The sequence below is a fragment of the Balaenoptera physalus genome (assembly GCF_965194825.1).
Source record: "Balaenoptera physalus genome assembly, chromosome: 15".
NCBI lineage: Eukaryota > Metazoa > Chordata > Mammalia > Artiodactyla > Balaenopteridae > Balaenoptera > Balaenoptera physalus.
The window spans coordinates 59,367,997-59,387,991 of NC_138894.1; positions in this window are offsets into that span (position 1 = coordinate 59,367,997).

Below are 19,995 nucleotides of genomic sequence, written 5' to 3' on the forward strand. Positions count from 1 at the left end.
GTGTACAGTTTGATCTGTTTTGAGACACGTATACCCTTGTAACCACTATTGTAATCATGAAATAGAACATTTACATCACCCCCAAAAAGTTCCCTTGTGCCCCTTTTGCAGTTGGAATTTTAATACAACTTATATTTTGGTTACTCTAAATCTAGATCGCCAGCTTCAACCTCGCTTTCAAATTCTAGGCCCATACTTTTAGCTACCTACTTGACATATCTACCTGGATACTACACACAGGTACCTCAAATCAAACAGGACGAAAAGATAAAGCAAGTGCTTTATCTTAGCTACAAGAAAACCCCCCTCTCCTACTTCCAATTCCCTTCTCAAATCATTTTTCTGTATTCTTCAATTTGGCTGAGGTAGTCATCATCCACTGAGTCATATAAGCTAGAAAATTTAAAAAATAATCTTCACTCTTCCCTCTCTTCAACCTCCCAAAAAAGTGATTCTACTTCACACAAACATTTTGTAATCAGTCCTTTCCATTTCCAGTATCCCCATTCAGACACATCTCACTTGCACAATCACAAAAAAACTCCTGACTAGTTTCTTCATGATCCAATTCATCCACCAATCTGCCACTCTAATTTTCTTTTGAAAACCCAGATCTGACTGTTTAAAACCTCTACATTCAGAGACTGCCCAACTGCATACAAAGTGGCACTGAAAATCTTTCACCGTACAGTCCCAACCTCCCCTCCTGGATTCCTCTGCTCCCTGCCACATAAAGCATGCTATACATTTTCATCTTTCTGTGCATTTTCTCAGATCTCTGTCTGAAATGTGCCTCTTCCTCCACCGGGAAACTCCTCCAACTTTCACAGCCCCATTTATATGACTTTCCTCGGTAAAGTCTTCCCAGACCTCTCCAGATAAAAATAATCTTTCTGTCTGTTACACTTGACCTCCCATAGCATGCTGCACATACATTTATCACACTGAACAGACTGAGTGGTGAAATAGAACAGGAGAGCTGAGTCAGAAGATCTGGGTCTAACTTAAAAATCTCATTCACCATTTGCTGTGCATCTGAGGCAAGTCACATAACCTCTCTGAACCTCAGTTATTTAATCTATAAAATTGGGATAACACATAATAATAACCCCCTCATAAGACTCTTCTGGTGATTAAATGAAATAATTATAAATGTGAACGTGATTTGCACTATACAGATATTAGAGATATAATAACAAAGCTGTATCTTCTGATATATTGTGAGCTCCTTGAGTGCAAAACCAGCATCTGGTTATCTTTATATCCCTTCTACCTAACATAATACTCAGAGCTGCCTGTTGCCTAGACTGGTTTATGACATAAGTTACCATTTCTTGCAGAATCATATTCTCTCTGTTTACTCTCTTAGCCTACTTTGTACAATATAAAAGCCAATCATGACCTCCTCATTCCTTTTTATAATTGTTTATTGCCTTTATAATTAAATAGTTTCATCAAAGGTCTCTGAGGAAATGGAATATATAGTCTATCCATGATTAATTTTAAATGCCTTTATTTTTATTCAACAAAAACTTTTTAGAGCCATTAAATGCCAGCCCTGTTCTAGGCACTGGTCATCCAGAGGCTAACAAGAGCCTTCACAGAACTTACATTAGAGTGGGGACAGTAAGCACAAACCAACAAATAAAGATGGTAATCTGTAGAGTCAAAGGTGCTACAAATAGAGCAATGTTGAGGGTGGGGCTGGTGGAACAGGAGTGGTCAGAGAAAGCCTCCCTGAGAAAGTGGCCTTTGACCATCAGTAATGAGGAGACAATCCTACAGAAGGAAGGAGGAATAGCCTTCCAGGCAGAGGGAAGAGCACAGACAGAGGCCCTGAGACAGGAGAAGGCAAAGTAGATGTGAGGAACTGAAAGAAGGCCGACATGGTGTGGAGGAAGGGAGGGGCAGTGGTAGGAGGTGAAGTCAAAGAAGCAGGCAGGGCTTGGAAGGGCAGGGTAAAGAGTTTAAATTGTATTCTAATTGTAATAGAAACCTCTAAAGGATTTTAAGCAGGAGTATGATATGATTTGATTGTTTTTTAAAAAGATCTCCCTAACTACATATGGAGAATGCGTTCTGGGGGCAATGGGAGAGAGGATCAGAAAGCAGACTAGTGCTTTTGGTCCAGACTAGAGATGGTGGTGGTCTGGATTAGGGTGGTAGCCTGAAGATTGTAAAGAGTAGTAGGTTTGGGTGTATGTTTGGCAGATAGAATTGACCAGTCTAACTGATGGATTTAGTGACAGTGAGTGAGGGAAAGACATTAAAGATGACTCAGGATTAAGAGCTAAGCAGTGAGGTGGATAAAAGTTCAGTTTACTGAGTTGACACAGTGCCTACGGAGGCGCTGTGTTAGGCTCTGAGAATACAAAGCCCACTGAGTAAGACACAGTACTTGCTCTCAAAAAACCCAGGCTAGTGGGGAGGTCTGCCTCCTACCCCGGTGACTTCTGTGGGATGTTTTAAGCACAATGTCAGAGCTCTGCATAGAGTACACTGAGAGTGTCAGGAAGGAGCCCCTAGTCTAGTCCAGCTAAGTGAACCAGGAGGCCTACTCTCTTGGGAAGATAACTAGGGCACTTTCTTGGCTTTTGTGAATATGTGCAGCAATCCACATTCTAGATAAAGCTTTAATTTAACTCTTTATGAATAACTTTCCATAGTTGTCAGCAGCATCTTCCAGGATCTTGGATTTTTTTTTTTAAGAGAAGAGGAAGGAAGAATATGGAAAAACAGCCAGTAGGTTAAAGATGCTGGACAGAGGCAAGGTGCTCAGCTAACAGGAATGGGAATCAGTATGGTCTGAGCTTCTGCTGTACCCGCCTACTCGTACCAGGCCAACAGTATGCCTTTGGTTGAGGATGAATTCAGATTTCTTCTTCTTTTTATTGTAATTGTAACTGGAACTTTTATGAAGTTACCATATGACTCCTGAATGACTTTTCTCAAGCTTTTTTCTTTCTGGTATTTATTTAATTTTTAATATTTGGCCAGCTGATACATTCACATGTTTCAAAAATCAAAACAAAATTAACAGGTATATGGTGAAAAGTCTCCCTCCCACCCTGCTTCTTCCACCCTCCATGCCCACCCACCCTCATAGGTAGAGATAACTATTTATAGTGTTTTCCCATGTGTCCTTACAGTGTTTCTTCACACAAATACAAGCAATTCTTCTTTCTTCTCTTCCTCCCTTCTTACACAAGAGGTGGCATATTATATCTCCTGATCTGCATCTTGCTTTCCCTCTGACAATGTCTCTTGGAGATCTTTCATATCAGTACTAAGAGAGCTTCCTCATTCTTTTAAACAGCTGCATAGCATTACACTAGTTTATTTAACCATTCCCCTATTGATGAACACTTGGGCTGTTTACAATCTTTGCTATTTGTTACAAACAGTGGTGTGATGAATAACCTGACACATATGTCTGCAGCTTTATCCATAGGATAAATCCCCAGAAGTCTCCCAAACACTTTAATAAAATCTTCTAAGGGAATATTCTAAGGTGGTATGACTAGATTTCCAAAGTAGAACCTTAGCTTTCCAAGGATTAACTCTCACATTCCACTAAGAATAGTTCCTCATTCGTTGGCCTGTAAATTATATCTTTGTATGTTTTCCAAAAAGGAATTTTTTTAAAATAAATTTATTTGTTTATTTATTTTTGGCTGCATTGGGTCTTCATCGCTGTGCACAGGTTTTCTCTAGTTGCGGCGAGCGGGGGCTACTCTTTGTTGCGGTGCGGGGGCTTCTCACTGCAGTGGCTTCTTGTTGTGGAGCACGGGCTCTAGGTGTGCGGGCTTCAGTAGTTGTGGCACGTGGGCTTCAGTAGTTGTGGCTCGCAGGCTCTAGAGTGCAGGCTCAGTAGTCGTGGCCCACGGGCTTACTTGCTCCGTGGCATGTGGGATCTTCCTGGACCAGGGCTCAAACCCGTGTCACCTGCATTGGCAGGTGGATTCTTAACCATTGCGCCACTAGGGAAGCCCCAAAAAGGAAATTTTAAAAATATTTAATCTGCTTCTCCTGCAACCAGTAATAGCTGGCATAATGTTTTAAAAAAGAAGAAAAAAGAGAGAATAAAATTCAGCTTGATTATGCCCCAGTTAATGAATTGCAAACTCTAGAAAATACTTGAGTTTTCTTAATTCAACCTATAGAAGCATCTCTAGAATGAAGTCTCAGATGGGATTGATGGGTTTGGAGTTGAGAACTTGTAAGGTATACACTGCCCCAAACAGCTCTAGTGCTACCCTAGCCCCAGGGTCAAATATCCTTCAGCCATTTTTTATTAGCACCCCTTTACATTTCTCTTTGTAATTCTTCAGTTTTCCATGGTTGCTTTTGGAAAATAGGTTTAACGGCTTGGTGAAATGGATAGACTTCGGTAAATGTGCTTTATAACTGAGCCATGTAAAGTAAGTATCTTGTCTTTACACTAGCCACCACCCATACTTTTTCTTATTTATTAGATTCCAGATACATGAGACCAGGATGGAAGAATCCTAGGGCACTTAATTTACATGAAATATTTAGGAGAGCATATACAGATGTAGAAATATGTACAAGTAACGTGTCAGTGAGAGCTGCCATTTAAAAAATATATGTATACATCTTAAGAAGCTAGCCCGTCCATATTACTATCATTATTAGAAAATAAAATTATCTTTCCACATAGAACTTCTCTTTGGTTCCATTTTATGTGTGGGGAGGTTTGTTTATTTGCTTGTTTGTTTTAATTATAGCATGAAAGGAAGTATTTAAAAATAAACCATGAGGGACTTCCCTGGTGGCGCAGTGGTTAAGAATCCACCTGCCAATGCAGGGGACACGGGTTCGAGCCCTGGTCCAGGAAGATCCCACATGCCACGGAGCAACTAAGCCCGTGGGCCACGACTACTGAGCCTGCACTCTAGAGCCTGCGAGCCACAACTACTGAGCCCGTGTGCCGCAGCTACTGAAGCCTGCACACCTAGAGCCCATGCTCCGCAACAAGAGAAGCCGCCGCAATGAGAAGCCCGTGCACCGCAACAAAGAGTAGCCCCCATTCGCTGCAACTAGAGAAAGCGTGTAGCAACGAAGACCCAACACAGCCATAAATAAATAAATAAGTAAATTTATTAAATGGAAAAAAAAACCCATGAAATTGACAAGTTTCAGCCAACAGCCATCTAGGAAGCTTTCCTTAGCTCTAAAGCTCTCTTCGTCAGAAATCACAAAATCTACAAATTATAGAACTAGAACTGTACAATATCTCTGAAGAGTATCTAGTCCCAGCTCTAACTGAAACTATCTTCAATTTTTTAAATGTCTCACACGAGGATTCTACAGTCTCTCTTTTGGCCATTACGCCCCCCCCCATCTTTTTTGTTTTTAAATTAATTAATTTTTAAATTCCTTCTCATATATTTTGGTTTCTCTATTTGCAATATTTATCCTTCAAGTTTTCATTAATCACTCACTCTTCTATGTGAACATTAGGAAATGTCAATTATACATTCCCCTTTTTTCTCTTCAGTTGGTAAGACTTGGACTCTGTCTTTAGGAGATAGCCAGAATTCCTGCTTAAGTGAGGAATAATACTTGACAAAATTATTTGTGCATCTGGTCCCTGAGTGTTTGTAGAGAACATCAGTTCTACTGACCACACTCTAATTTTGTTCTGGGGACTCTGGTCCTCCATACTCTCAGGGCTTGGGGAGAATAGCGATATCTCTACCCCCATGCCTCAGGGGTGAAACATGTGACCTTGGTCTAGGTCATCAGTATATCCTATTCCCCTGGTCACAGTGATCCATTCTAGATCTACTAGAAAAGCTGGCTCTGGATTTGAACCTACAGGTAAGTAGCAGCTTGCATCCATATTGGGTACACGAGGTGAGAGCTTGCCCAAGAATGGAGCCAATGTTGAAGATGCTGAATTGAGAAATGGAGAGAGAGAAACCAAGTCCTAGGTCATACTGTTTGAGCCCTGGATCAAGCTTCACCTGAACCAGATACTCTAAATTATTCAGTTACATGAGCCAGTAAATTTACCCTTTTGATTAAGCTACTTTGGATTACGTTTTTCACCTCTGGAGAGCAAAGGATTTTTAGTTGATGCAACATCTTCAAACAAAATTAGACAAATTAAACTCACGTTGTTCCCACGGTTTGCCAAATTACATGATTTCCCCAGCTAATACACAGACTCCTTTCTTCTTGCATCTAGAGTGAATCTACCCTTGCAGCATACCTGTCTAGACACCAAACCAGAAATCTCTTCCCCTTCCCCTAAAGACTCCTCCAGTTCTATGTTTAAACCCAGCCCACTGGTGAAGTTAAAGAAAGAAGGGAACAGATGGCAACCTGATTCATATTCCTCTTATAGGGAATTAAGCCAATTTATTTTGGGGGTCAGTTCCAGTTCAGTTTCAGCAGTGAATGAGAGTTGTTTGAATCCATTTCTGGTTTAGGCCTGTAATCACCTGCAGTAATCCAAAGTCCTTCACAAAGAGAAAATATTTGGGGGAGTTAAAATTTTGTTCCAGTCTGAGAGAACTATGTAACGTAGAATCAAGTTGCACCTGTCTTATTAGGCATTTTGTGCTAAAAGAGGTAGCATATGGGCAGGAGAGGGAGGTGATTAATAGTATAGTTAATACTAAAATAATCAGCCTAGACTGCATCCATAATAAGCTGTGTCATAAAATCTACTCTTTGGATTTGCTTTTAATATTTCTAATCCACATGAGAGCATATTTTGAAATATCATATAGTATCCACCAAATCACTAAAAGATAGGTTGAAACATACTTTGAAAATTTTACCTCTTTTAGAAGAGCAAGTGTCTTGTAGGTGAAACATTTATGGCCTGAGTTTGAAAATTTTTTCTAATTAAAGTGATAGTCTGTCAATATCTCAAGGCACTAAAACTTAGTGAACAATTTGGGGACATTGATTATCCTCTAAAATAAAAAGTAAAAATCTAGGTTTAGAATATCAACTGGACCTTTATATATATATAATTATATAGTTATAATAATAATATAACTATTATATATTTATAATAGTTATAGTTATATTTATTATATAATAAATATAACTATAAATATAATAGTTATAATTTATAATATAAATAAATAAATATAATATAATAAATATAATAGTTATAATTTATTATATAATAATATAACTATTATATATTTATAATATAAATAATTTCAAGACACTTACAGAATGCTCAGCTTGTTCCAGGATATTTTTTGTTAGTGGGTGGTATACAAACAAGAGATAGAAAGACAGATGCCATCTATATATTTTACAAAAACACCTCTTGCTGGTGCATGTGTAAGCAGGGAGTCAGATTTGACAAAATACAAAGAGATGTCTTACAGATGGTACACATGAGCAGAACAGGTCTTCCCAAACTGATAAGGCTGTAAAAGCATTTGTCATGAGTATGTGCAAGTCTGTTCACATACGTGAACAGGTATGTGCACACCTGTTCTACAAGGAAATTCCCACTCGTAAATATGAACCTTCAGAATCAGAGCCCAAGGCTAGCTGAGCTTAGTTCAGTTTTCCACTAGTTCAAGAGAGACTATGACCACCAAAATGGATTGCATATCTTTTTGTGACTCTTCTGAAACATTTGTTTCCCCTGTCTCTGTGCTATTTGAGGTTAAAGTTTAAGATTAAAATCCTCTTACTTGGTCCTCGAAGAAATAACCATAATTAATCTTATAGCATTAAATTCACTGGTGATGTGCTTTGAAGGGGATAAACTCCTGCAAAAATAAACTGCAAAAAGGCTTGGATATACAGAATTTCAGTGCTTCAAATGATGTAATTTTCTATAATATTTAGCATGCCAGTTTTAGTTTGGTATTTGTGTAATAGGAGATTTCGAAGAAAAAGCTAAAGAGAGGCTAATTTGCTTGGTGGTGCTTCTGTTCTTTTGTTCTTTCAGAATCTAAAATTAACCAACATCTGCAGTGTCAACAGGGACTCCATATGGTATTCAAGTTTGTGCTTTTCCTAAATAATGCATTTGAGGCAATGTAATCTGAAAGGAATTCTGAGGTGATAATGAGTAGACTGCCTTATATTATATAGCACTTTATAGTTTCAAAATGATTTAACAACTAGGACCTTTTTTGATCCTCACAACAACATTAAGAGGCAACAAGATCAGGTATTTCTTCTTATTGTCAAACAGATGAGAAGACAGAGGTCCAAAGTATGGAAGAGAGATGTCCAGAGTCACAAACTCGGTGAGTAGCAGAGTGAGAATGAAACCCTGGCCATCTGGTTCCTAATCTAATGCCCTTTCTACCAAATTACTAGGATCAAGTTATTGACAACTCAAGTTAAAATAGAATGTTTTCCAAATAATAGATCCCACAAACAACTCTGTAGGGAAATGGAAAGGACTCAATACCAGAAACTAAATAATAAACATGTATGTTTAGTTTCCCAGAGTTTAATGGATTTCATTTGATCAATTAAGTTCACAGATGATTTTCACTGAAGTTCATCCTGGTTACTCTTGTGATTTCCTATTTTACCTACCAAAAAAAAGTTTTCTTCAAAATGCTTTTTCTTCTGTGAAATCACACCTCATAAATCTTTATTTGTCATATCTAGAAAATTCAAAAACTTTCCAGTCAGAGATGTTGGAACTAAGTGTTTTCCTTCCAGTAATAAATTATAATTTACATCTACCTGAGTTTTGAAACATTTTGTCTCAAGTCAAACTTCTGTAAATGTCTACATCATAGCAATCATTCAGGATTTCTAGGACAAGAAACGAAGTAGTTTAAAGTCAAAGAATTTATTAGCTTGTGACTGATACACAGGCATAAATTTAGAAGAACCCTATTTTTGAAAGCATAAATAACATTATTGCCAATCCACTTTACAGAAATTCTAGCTATGTAATACTACCCTTTCTACTTTTAAATTCAGAGGCTTCCATTTCTTCAAAGTTGGAAGCTTAAAAATTACGAATGCTGGCATTCTTGAAGGGAACATTGTGAGTTTGTTATAACAAAAAGGTACTGGCGTTTGCAAACACTGATAGGCAGATAGATTTCCAACAAGTGGAAACACAGACCTATACTGGCAAAAGGAGCAGCCAGCAAGCATTTTAATCGTGATTTGGCTCAGTCTATGCTGGTTCTGACTTCACAGAAGTTCATCTTTAGGAAGCACCTTCTACCAAATGGAAAGCTGGCAAGAAGCAACACTTGAGATTGCTGACACCGAAGCAACCAGAGCTTACATAAAACTGAAAAAAAAATTTTCCCCATTATTGTTTGGATATGTCTCAAAGAACCCCAAACAGAAAAGCAATATTTAAATTTGATATTGTCCAAAACATTCATGCAACTCTAATACCCTACCTACTCCATGTCCAGGATTGGTGGAAATACACTAAGCATTTTTGAAAAGGCCATCTAACCGAAGCAGAAGAATGCTATCTTTCCACGCATGAGCATACTTGGATATGGGAGTGAAAAAGAAGAGAAACTGGGAGAAAGAGACAAAGGGAATGACTTGGAATGTACTTTGCTAGAAACAAGTAATTGGGAGGAATTGGGGGGAGTTGGAGAATTTGGGTAGAAAAGCCTTCAGAGAGGGGAGGTTTAAACCATTTGACTAGGCAATAACTCCATCTGGCTAGTAATGGGCATCTGTAAGGAAAGAGCCAAGGGTGATAGAAGGGAGTGACTATGGTGGTACCATTTGGAGGTAATCTGACTGCAGAGAGATGGCGAATGCAGAGATGGGGACAAGGCAACAGTAGGAGGAAGGGAAGTGCCCAAGGCGCCATGAGAACCCAGACTGCAGTTGTTCTTTCTTCGCTTATTCAGTCAAATCTAGATTTTCTCTCGCCTCTCCTACCATCTCTACACCTCTGTCCCCCACTGCAAGAAAAATCTGTGTTCACAGGCCCAAATTTGTTTAACTTAGTCCTTATTCACCGCTGAATGATTTGTGGAGACTGGCACTGGTGATCATTATTTAGCATGGACTTCAGCATTAATCAATCAGAATTGGAATGATATAACTTTGTTCCCAGTCAACTCACTCACAACCACAGACCTTTTTGAGCTACAACGTAGTAATGTGGTCTCTTGGCAATTCTGCTGCTGATTAATGGACTGGACTGAAAAGGGTTGGAAGGGCCAACACAACTCCCACAATAGGCCAATGCTTTTCTGCCAAACTGGCTTTAAAAATTTTTTTAAAAAGCAGCTGATCATGTCAACGTTAGCCAATACCTGTATTGTTTTCCTGAATTATAAAGCACAACAGTACATCCTGTTCTCTCACAATTCATTATTGGAAGAAAGAATATGAGGAAGAATTAGACCATGCCTATAATATACAAGATAGGTAGACAATTCTGTGCCCATTGGAACATGTCATTTGCACACTGACACGGTAATGGTTACTCTCAAAGTTAGATGCAATATCACCCCCTCTTCCTCTCCCTGCCTAGAGGCAGCGGGTCTCAGAGGCAGTGCGACAAGGACATGGTCTTGCCAGCTGATGCTAAGAAGGACCAAAGACTTAACTACATACATATAGCTCATTAACCTGCCTCTCCCAAATCACCCAATCCACATACATCCTTGCCAAAGGAGGAATCAAGTTCCCCAAGGTCATCCTAAGGATGATTGTGGAGGGTAGCTGGACCCATGGGATTTTGCCTTCTTTTCTCCACAGACACCCTTATGATGGCTTGTTGGGGCTTGTGCACTCTCAGGAAACTGATTTCTCCTCTGTGAAAATATCGAGAGCCTGGAAGAATGGAACACAACATGATTGATTCCTGAATCCCTCACCCTGTTGGATACGCCCCAGGGTGGAGTTCTTACTGCCGTCACAAATAATTCAGCCCTGAATGAATGAATCAACGTGTTTAAAAGAAGTTTCTGAATATGTCTAAAACACTAGGTGCAGAGACTTTAATGCCAATTAACAAGGGCAATTTAGAATAGAACAGAGGTAGGAAATTAGGAACGTGAAGAGGCACTGCGATATAGTAGAAAGAGCCAGCTCTGTCAGTTACTAGTTGTATGCCTTTGGTCATTATGCCCATGTCTCAGTTTCCTAAACTCTAAAATGAAAGGAATTTGGTGAGAAAAACTTTTGAGAAATACTCACTTATGTTCTCTCTCTGTATCTTCCCTTGGGTTGAATTCACCAAGGGTTTACTCTTGCCAGCCCTCCTTGTCATACTTCTCCTTCAGCAGCCCTTTCTGGCCTCCATGTTTTTTCACTGGTGATATTTTATTGAGAAAGACTGGTGGCACCCTGCAAAATATCATATGCTCTCTCCCAAATCCTTGAATATTTTCTTCTAGGTTGGAAAGGAGTATCTTTCTTCTTCAAGTACCCATATCTGATGTCTGCATTGCCCTGAGGAGCAACTTAGAGTAACACCCAGAGCTAGAGGACTGAGTCTTTGGTTAGCTTCTCTGGGGCCATGTGCTAATTAAACAAACAAACAAAATAAAATTTAACAAATTTTTTATGCATGTCTTTGTTGTTGTTGCCACTGTGTTTTGATTGGTGAAGAGTACATTTACTATGTCAGGTCTGTGCTGCACTTAGAAAGGGGTAAAATAAGTAAAAACCTTGCAGGATTGGTTGTCAGCTTTTTTGATCTCTTATTTGACATGATCTCATGTGTGTTTTCGTGGTAGAAGACATATATTGCTATGTTCTTCTAAGGCTATTTTCCTCACATTGTGTGCATCTCTCTTTAAATATTTTAGAAGGAAAAGTGATGTATTTTTTGGTTTGTTTTGTTATTATTATAATTTGTAACTTAGAGAGCCTAAAATCTTTTCTTTTTAATGCTTTAACTGTGTTTAATGCATTGTCCATTTTTTTAAAATTAATTAATTTTTTTGGCTGCATCAGGTCTTAGTTGAGGCATGCGGGATCTTTCGTTGTGGCATGGGCTTTTCATTGTGGCACGCGGGTTTCTCTCTAGTTGTGGCACGTGGGTTTCTCTCTAGTTGTGGTGTGCAGGTTTTCTCTCTCTAGTTGTGGCACGTGGGCTCCAGGGCATGTGGGCTCTGTAGTTTGTGGCACGCGGGATCTCTCATTGAGCTCAGTAGTTGTGGCCCGCAGGCTTAGTTGTCCCGCGGCATGTGGGATCTTAGTTCCCCAACCAGGGATCGAACCCACGTCTCCTGCATTGGAAGGCGGATTCTTTACCACTGGACCACCAGGGAAGTCCCAGAGAGCCTATAATCTTGATTCAGTCAAAATAATCTTTGGATCCCTTTGTGTTTCATGCCAAATAGGCTTTCTCAGAACTTGGTAAACAAAGTAAAACGGTATTCAAAAATCTTCCCTTTCCACTTATCTTTCTAAATTCTCCCATGTAGCTGAGGAATTACCATTCTGAGAGGTGGTGGGGAGAGGAGGCAAGAGCACCCTCTAATTTCAGGCCTCCTAAATCTGGATTCCTTATGTTGTTCAAAGAACAAGTATTCTGACAATTCTGCAAAAAATAATGCAAATATTGTTCTCCCACTACTAAATGTGGTCATATGGTCTATCTCTTAAAGTAGAATTTATTCCTTCTTTTTTAATTAAATGAGAAATTAAAGGAAGTCATGCACAAGCTTTCAGAGAAATGACTATAATATAAAAAATGCAGTTCCAGCCAGAAAAAGAAAAGAAAAAAAGTTGAAATGTGGAAATAATATGAGGTCTTACTCAAGTAGATTCTTATGCTCCATCCAAGAGCTGAAAGAATTAAGAAAAACTTTAAAGAAAGGTGGAAGAATGCAGACAATGGAGAAAAGCAGTCAAGGACAGAAAATAATAAGTGTATAGAGTAATAAATTGGAGTCTGGGATGATTCTTAACTAAATCACTTTCAAATTGCAGTTTTCAAATTAAAAATGAGATTGAGGGCTTCCCTGGTGGCGCAGTGGTTGAGAATCTGCCTGCCAATGCAGGGGACACGGGTTCGAGCCCTGGTCTGGGAGGATCCCACATGCCGCGGAGCAACTGGGCCCGTGAGCCACAATTACTGAGCCTGCGCGTCTGGAGCCTGTGCTCCGCAATAACAGAGGCCGCGAGAGTGAGAGGCCCGCGCACTGCGATGAAGAGTGGCCCCCGCTTGCCACAACTAGAGAAAGCCCTCGCACAGAAACGAAGACCCAACACAACCATAAAAAAAAAAAAAAAAAAAAAATGAGATTGAAAAAACTCAATGCCAGAAAACAAAATGAATTTGTAAAGAAAGCCCATTTTGAACTGAGCCTTCACAGATAAGGTCACCTCACTGGAAGGGGTGAAACAAAACAAAGTGGCACAGGTGAGGACATTTGCTAAAAATCAAACCATCATGACTTTACTACATCCACCCAATGTGCCAGATAGTCTCCCAAAGGCAAGTGTCTTTCCTTATGTGGTCTACTTCCAAAAGGGATGGGATTTAGTCAACCGTATTAGTTCTATGTTGCTGTGTAACAAATATCCCAAAACTGAGAGCTTAAACAATACTTATTATCTTACAGTTTCTTTCTGTCAGAAATCCAGGTACAGCTTAGCTGGTTTCTCCCACTCAGGGCCTCTCACAAGACTGCAATCAAGGCATCAGCTTTTTAAAAATTATAAAAGTAAAATATATACATACTTTTGAAAAGTATAAAAGCATATAAAATGACAAGTGAATTCTCACCCTTTGACTCCATCCCTAGTCCCACCTCAACTTTAAAGGTAAAGAATTTAACTGTTTCTTAGATATTCTTCCAAATATTTTAAATGCAAATACAATGTGTGTCTCTGTGTGTATTTATACACATGGGATCATAATAATATTGTTGTATGCCTCTCTCTTTTAAAAACTTAACGATATGTCTGGGAACCCATAGACCAGACCCATCTCATTTTTTTTCTTGACTGCATACTATTCTGTTGTATGGCTGGCTGTATCATAATTTATTCAATGAGTCCCCACCTAACAGACATTCATTTCCACCACCACCACCCCCAACTTTTTGGCTATTTCAAACAGTGATGCAATGGGCATGCCTATCTTTGCATACTTTGGTGAGTTTATCTTATAGACAAATACCTCGCAGTGGAATTACTAGGACAAAGGATATGTGCATTTAAAAATTTTAAAGCCTCTTCTTATTATAAAATACAAATACAGAAAACCAAACAAAGTAAATGCAGAGCTTAATGGATTGTTATAAGGCAAGGCCCCTTTAACCATCACCCAGATCAAGAAAGAGAACTTTGTCAGCAACGAAAGAAGCCCTCCATGTGCTCTGTGATCAAAACTTCCTCCCTCCCTGAAAATAACCACTATTCTGACTTTTATAGAAATCACTTCCTTCTATTTTATTGTGGTTTTACCACCCAAGTAGCATCCATAAACATGATAGTTTAGTTTTGTCCACTAAAAAAACTTCCGATGTATCTTTTAAATCTCTTTAAATATGCAGTTTTCCCTTCCAAACTTTTCTTTTCCTTTCCAATTTCTCTGTTGAAGAAGTCAGGGTTGTTGTCACATGAGCCCACAATGCTTTCCAGTGAATACCCCTTAGCTATTGTTGAACTTTCCTGTCCCCAGATCTTTCGGATACACTGTTTCTCTTGGAGTTCTCTGCTTCCTCCTGCATAGGTGCTGATAACATGCAGGTCTTCTGGCTATCCCCTTTCATTGCTATTTTGATATTCATGGAGCTACTGTATCACCTAGCTTTACTGTAAATATTTTCAAGGGTTTTGAGTTTTGCTATCTAGTTACTTTGTTTTGGGGAAGGGATCTGGGGGCATTCAAAGCTATGCTACCACTTCCTCCATCTTCCCAGAATTCCCTCCTCGCTTTAAAATTTGCTAGATGTGACCAAATTACCTGGAGGATGATGTGCTTTCTGTGGAAATTTGCTTTAAATTAATACACTTCCTATTCTTAAATAGCAAAAGGAAAATAGTGAATATTCTAGGAAGAGGCTGTACGTGCTGTGCATTTTCATTCTGAACCAAAAGTCTGTGAATAGGTATCAGAGAGCTTTGTAAATAAGAGCTGGTGGGATCTTCAGTTCTGTAGAATTTTTATAGAATCTTTACGGACTGCTCTGAGATGAATAAGGCAGCTGGAGGACAGGGAAACATACTGCCTTTCAGAGGCCCAGTCAGGAGGAAGGTGCATATGGATCCTTCCATAAGCCATAGCATCTTTGAAGCAGAAACTGAAGATCTCTGTGGGGTCGTTTGAATATAAATATGTTGAAGGAGTTTATTTGGGCAACTCTCAAATCACAAGTCATATGTCTGTGTTTTTTCAGCTTTCTTCAAAAAGTAAGTCAGCAGGGATGGACAGTTGGTTTTTATTATATTCTTCCATTTCAACAGGATTCTCATGAACGACATGTAGCTTCTGACAGGGACTTTCGTTATGTTCTCAAAAAAATTGCTTTTTTTGTCCTCATATTTCGTTTATGTCTATACTGTAAAATTGAGTCCAAGGCCTCTAAAATTAGCAACGGACATAGTATTGTCTACTTAACTAGTGCAGATATTTAAGAAAAAGAAAACATTCTGTATTTGACTATCTTTCCAGACTGATGTGTGGAAGGGTTCCTAGTCATTGACTGATTATATATTTTAGAATATTAGACTCAGCAATCTTCTTATGCTTGGGTCAACATTTGTCCCTGTGAATTTTGTGTTCACTCCCAATACTGAAATATGATGTCACCTACTCAGTGGCCTGAGTATGTAAAGGTGACACTTACATGTCCATGCAGCCCTACTGGCATTGAACCTGTCACTAGAAAACTCAGGATGAAAACTCAGTAGAGGCTTTCTTTGGGAAGTTTTGAGGACAATGATGATTCCCTAGACTAAAAGTACTTAGAATGGACAGTTCAGTGAAAGATTAAAGACACTCTGGACAATTATCCAATTTTAATCTGCTTTTTTAAAAAAAGCTTTTCCTGAGTGAATGGATACAATGCTGCCTTTTTTGAAGACACACCAATGAAATATTAAAATGCATCATTTTCTAGAACTAATTAATTTACTTAAATATATATCGCTGTCATATTTGTGTTAATTCTGCAGAGTACTAGCCCTCAAACTATCTAGAAGGTCCCAAAGGGAATATTACCTCCTAAAAACTTAAAACCCATACACTCCATCCATTCCTCATCAATCCACAACATGATTTCTATCCATCCAACAAAAACATTCATAGAGCTAACTAAACTACCACCAGACATCTGCAGTAAGAAGTATAACCTATAGGATAGTGAGGCATTTCTCATGTAGTTATCAGAGTAAAGCCTCATCAATTACTTACTATACATTTGCTATACACAAGGCACCATGCTAAATCATACTCAATGTTGTGGAGTCTATTTTTAAAGCAGTTAATTATTACCTAAATGCAAGTTTCACAATTGACGTTTGTGAAGTATGAAATGTCAAAAGCTGTATTTTTAAGTACGAGGCACAGAAGATACTGTTAATTGCTAAAATTTATTTGGCCTAAGAGACCTATTTTCTCCTCGCTGCGTTGGCTACACATTAGTTGGAGAATGGGAAGTCTTTTCTTTTTGTTGTGTTTTCAACATATACCCAGTGGGGAAAAAAAAAAAAAAATGACAAAGAACCCCTATGGGCCAGAAGAGAAAATGGAGTTTAGTGAGAGAGTAGAAGTATGGTAAAGAGAAAAATCGGGGTGTGTAGGGAATAAGGAGAGGGTTTGTTGATTTGTATTTTGCAGGAGAAAAGGAAGGATATGTTGGTTTTGTTTTGTTTTGCATGTTTGTTTATTTTGAGCACATAGATGAGTGCTTAAGTGTACACAGAAAACCAAAATCAGGGAAGAGAATGTAGCAGTAGACAAGGAGTTTTGAAGGAATGTTCTAGACAGGTGTTTGCTTCAGTAGAGCTGTTTTGTTTGTTTTTGCAGTAAGGAAATTTATATAGCAATGAAATATCTGGGTAAGAAGCATGGATTAATGACAAACTGTGGTGTGAAATACTGACCTGTTTATTATTAAAGAACTATGTAGACATCAACCTGGATATATATAGAATCGTGGTAGTCTGTACCTCAAGTACCTATTGCCTTCTCTCCTGGAAACAATACACATCAATATAAACATGAAGATCTAGAAAGTTCCAGAAAGGTTTCAGAAATGACTTGAGGACTGTTGACTTACTGAATGGGGTGAAGCACTTTGGAAAGAAGACTGAACAGAAACATGATTAGATTTTATGAAAATATGAAGTTAATACACTGTGTAATCAGGAATGATCCACCAGATTTTCCATCACTAAAACTAAAGGGAAGAAGCAGCCACTGAACTTTGAAAGGAGTAATTTTAGAACATGTAAGAGGAAATTCTGCTTTTAGTCTTTGAGTTATAAATTCGTCATACCAAGAAGCACTGGAGACATGAACAAAATAAATGCTATAGGAATGTAGGTAACTGCATGGATAAAGAATTCACAATGAGTTGTTAAAGGAAGCAAGAGCTGCTTAGGATGTGTCTATAATTTTGTGAAGATTATGTACTAAAGACTATTTTTATCCTTCTACAAAAACTTTCCTTGGTTTGTCTACCAGAGTTGTCTTCTGAATAAACCAAACTAGATCTAACCTACTGTGACATCCAGTGCCCAGCACAGCGCCTGGTAGGAAGTAGGCTGTTGGTCTTCGCTTGATTTGTTAACTCTCTGTTGTACTTCAGAGAGGAATGGCCTTCAGAAAACTGATGTTGTTGACCTAATATCCTAATATTTAATTTGGATGAGGAAGTCATTTGAGCAATGCAGATAATTGTCATTAATACATAAACAAATGGAATGAATTGCTATTAGCAATGGGATGTTAATGCATAGGATGCGAGACTGGGTTAAGATTCCTGAGTTCCATTGTGGTTTCTGTGACTGCTCAAGGAGTGGTCTATTTCCTTTGATAAGTAAAATGACACCGATAAACAAGCCTAGACCAAGACAGACAGCTGCCTTAATGGGCCAATTTGGTATTGCTTCAAACACATAATCTTAAATATGGGCTTAATATTTATTTAAAGACAGCCTGACAACCACAAGGGAAAGAGGATAGAATCTGTCTCTTCTCTACTGGCTTGAGCAATTTAGTTCTGACCCAAACTTGTACCCTCTGCTCAGCAGAAGAGCTCTACAGTTGACCACACCCCACCCCTCTCTGAAGGCAGGTGAGCACACTTCTGCTGTCACTTGAGTAACTCCCTTGGGAGTCTCCCTCCCCAAGCAGCTTCCTGAGAGGTTCCAAGTAAGCATAATTAGCTCTATTTTATTCCATTTCAGTATATAGATTGATTCAGTATACAGACTGAGTATACATTCCATTTACAGAACGATACCTGGAGTTCCAACCTTAATTCAACTCTTCAGATGAAACAAAAAGAAGAGAGACAAAAAATTCCACTGAATTTAAGATTTTTACTTAAATGGCCATAGATGGTCACTAGACTGGCATTCCATTAGGGACTTTTGTCTTTTTTCTGTATCTACATTAACTGGTCCACTGTGGGCAGACAGAGCATGCTTAGTCAGTGCAGATGTAAATAGTGCACGGATGATCAAAAGAAGGTAACACTGGGTCACTCTCTCATTCTCCTCTTTGTTTGGCCCATGAAGGCACCTTAATGACCACCATATTTTATTCCCACATTGACTCATGGTGAGAATCAATTCAAATTTATGAAAGGAAGCAGCATCCTTGGGAAAGGGCTGCTCATTTCATGCAAGCCAACAGCCCAAGAAGTTCACTTTTTTGAGCCCAATCATTTAAACTATTCTGTTCTTTCAGAATAACTCAATATGCATTGTATTAGATTGAGCCAATATGAAGTAGCCTACTTTCAACCATTTTTGACCTGCAAAGAGGCTAATCATAGTGAAAACTGCATTGTTTTCAGCATGACTTGGTGGAAAGAACATGGAGATCAGCTTCTGGAATTCTGAATTCAAGTTTCAGTACTGTGAAACTGTAGAGGAGCCACTTAACCTCCTCCATGTCGCATTTGCTCATTCAGTAAATACTGAGCTTATAGTCTATGCAAGACTCTCTAGGGAACACAAGATCTGTGACACAAATTTCTGTCTCCTTTTGACTCACAGTTTATTTGGGGAGATAAAATTCACCTGCAAAAAGCTATAATCCAAGGCAGTATATGATGGCATCAAAGTTGCCCCTTTTATATTAACTCCATCCCAAGCAAGAAAAACTACTTCTTGGTGCTATAATCAGGAGAGCAATATAGAAGGGAGGGCAGTTGAGCTTGGGCTTGAGGGATGGTTAAGTTTCATTAAGCACAGAATTGGAGGAGGGCAGTTCAAGCAAGTGACATGCAGGAGCAAAGGTGCAGAGGCTGAAACACGATGCTATTTTGGTGTGGCTGGACAGATGGTTTATGTGGGCAGGCTGTGGGAGATAAGACTACAAACCTGTTTCTACCATGTCATGTAGTAGGCAATTTTTCATTTCAGTTGCTACACTGAATGAATGAAATAAGAAAGATTGGTAAAAAGAACCCTGGAATGGAAATCAGGACCAGACGTCAGTGTTGTCACCAGTTCTCTGGACTCCCTCAAACAAGTCACTATGGAGCTGCATTGTCCTCAGCTGTCAAACGGAGGTAATTTGACTCGTTCCTACAAGGTCCTAAGAGTTACAAGGACAAAATGAACAATCAGAGGGAAAACTCTTGAAAAAGGAAAACTGCTGTACCTTTCCCTCTAACACGAATTGCTATGGATTTAGATACTCTTGGTAACAGCAAATATGTGTACCTTCTTCCTAGAGTACTTACTGCATGGTAATCTCATTTCTCAGTTACAAGTGAAAGAAACTGGGGGGAAAAAAGCCCAGATTGTATTCACCTCGGTCAGCCAAGAACACAACAAATCCTCTTAGATGAAGGCATGGACAGAGAGGGTATGGAAATAGCTGTTCAATATCAA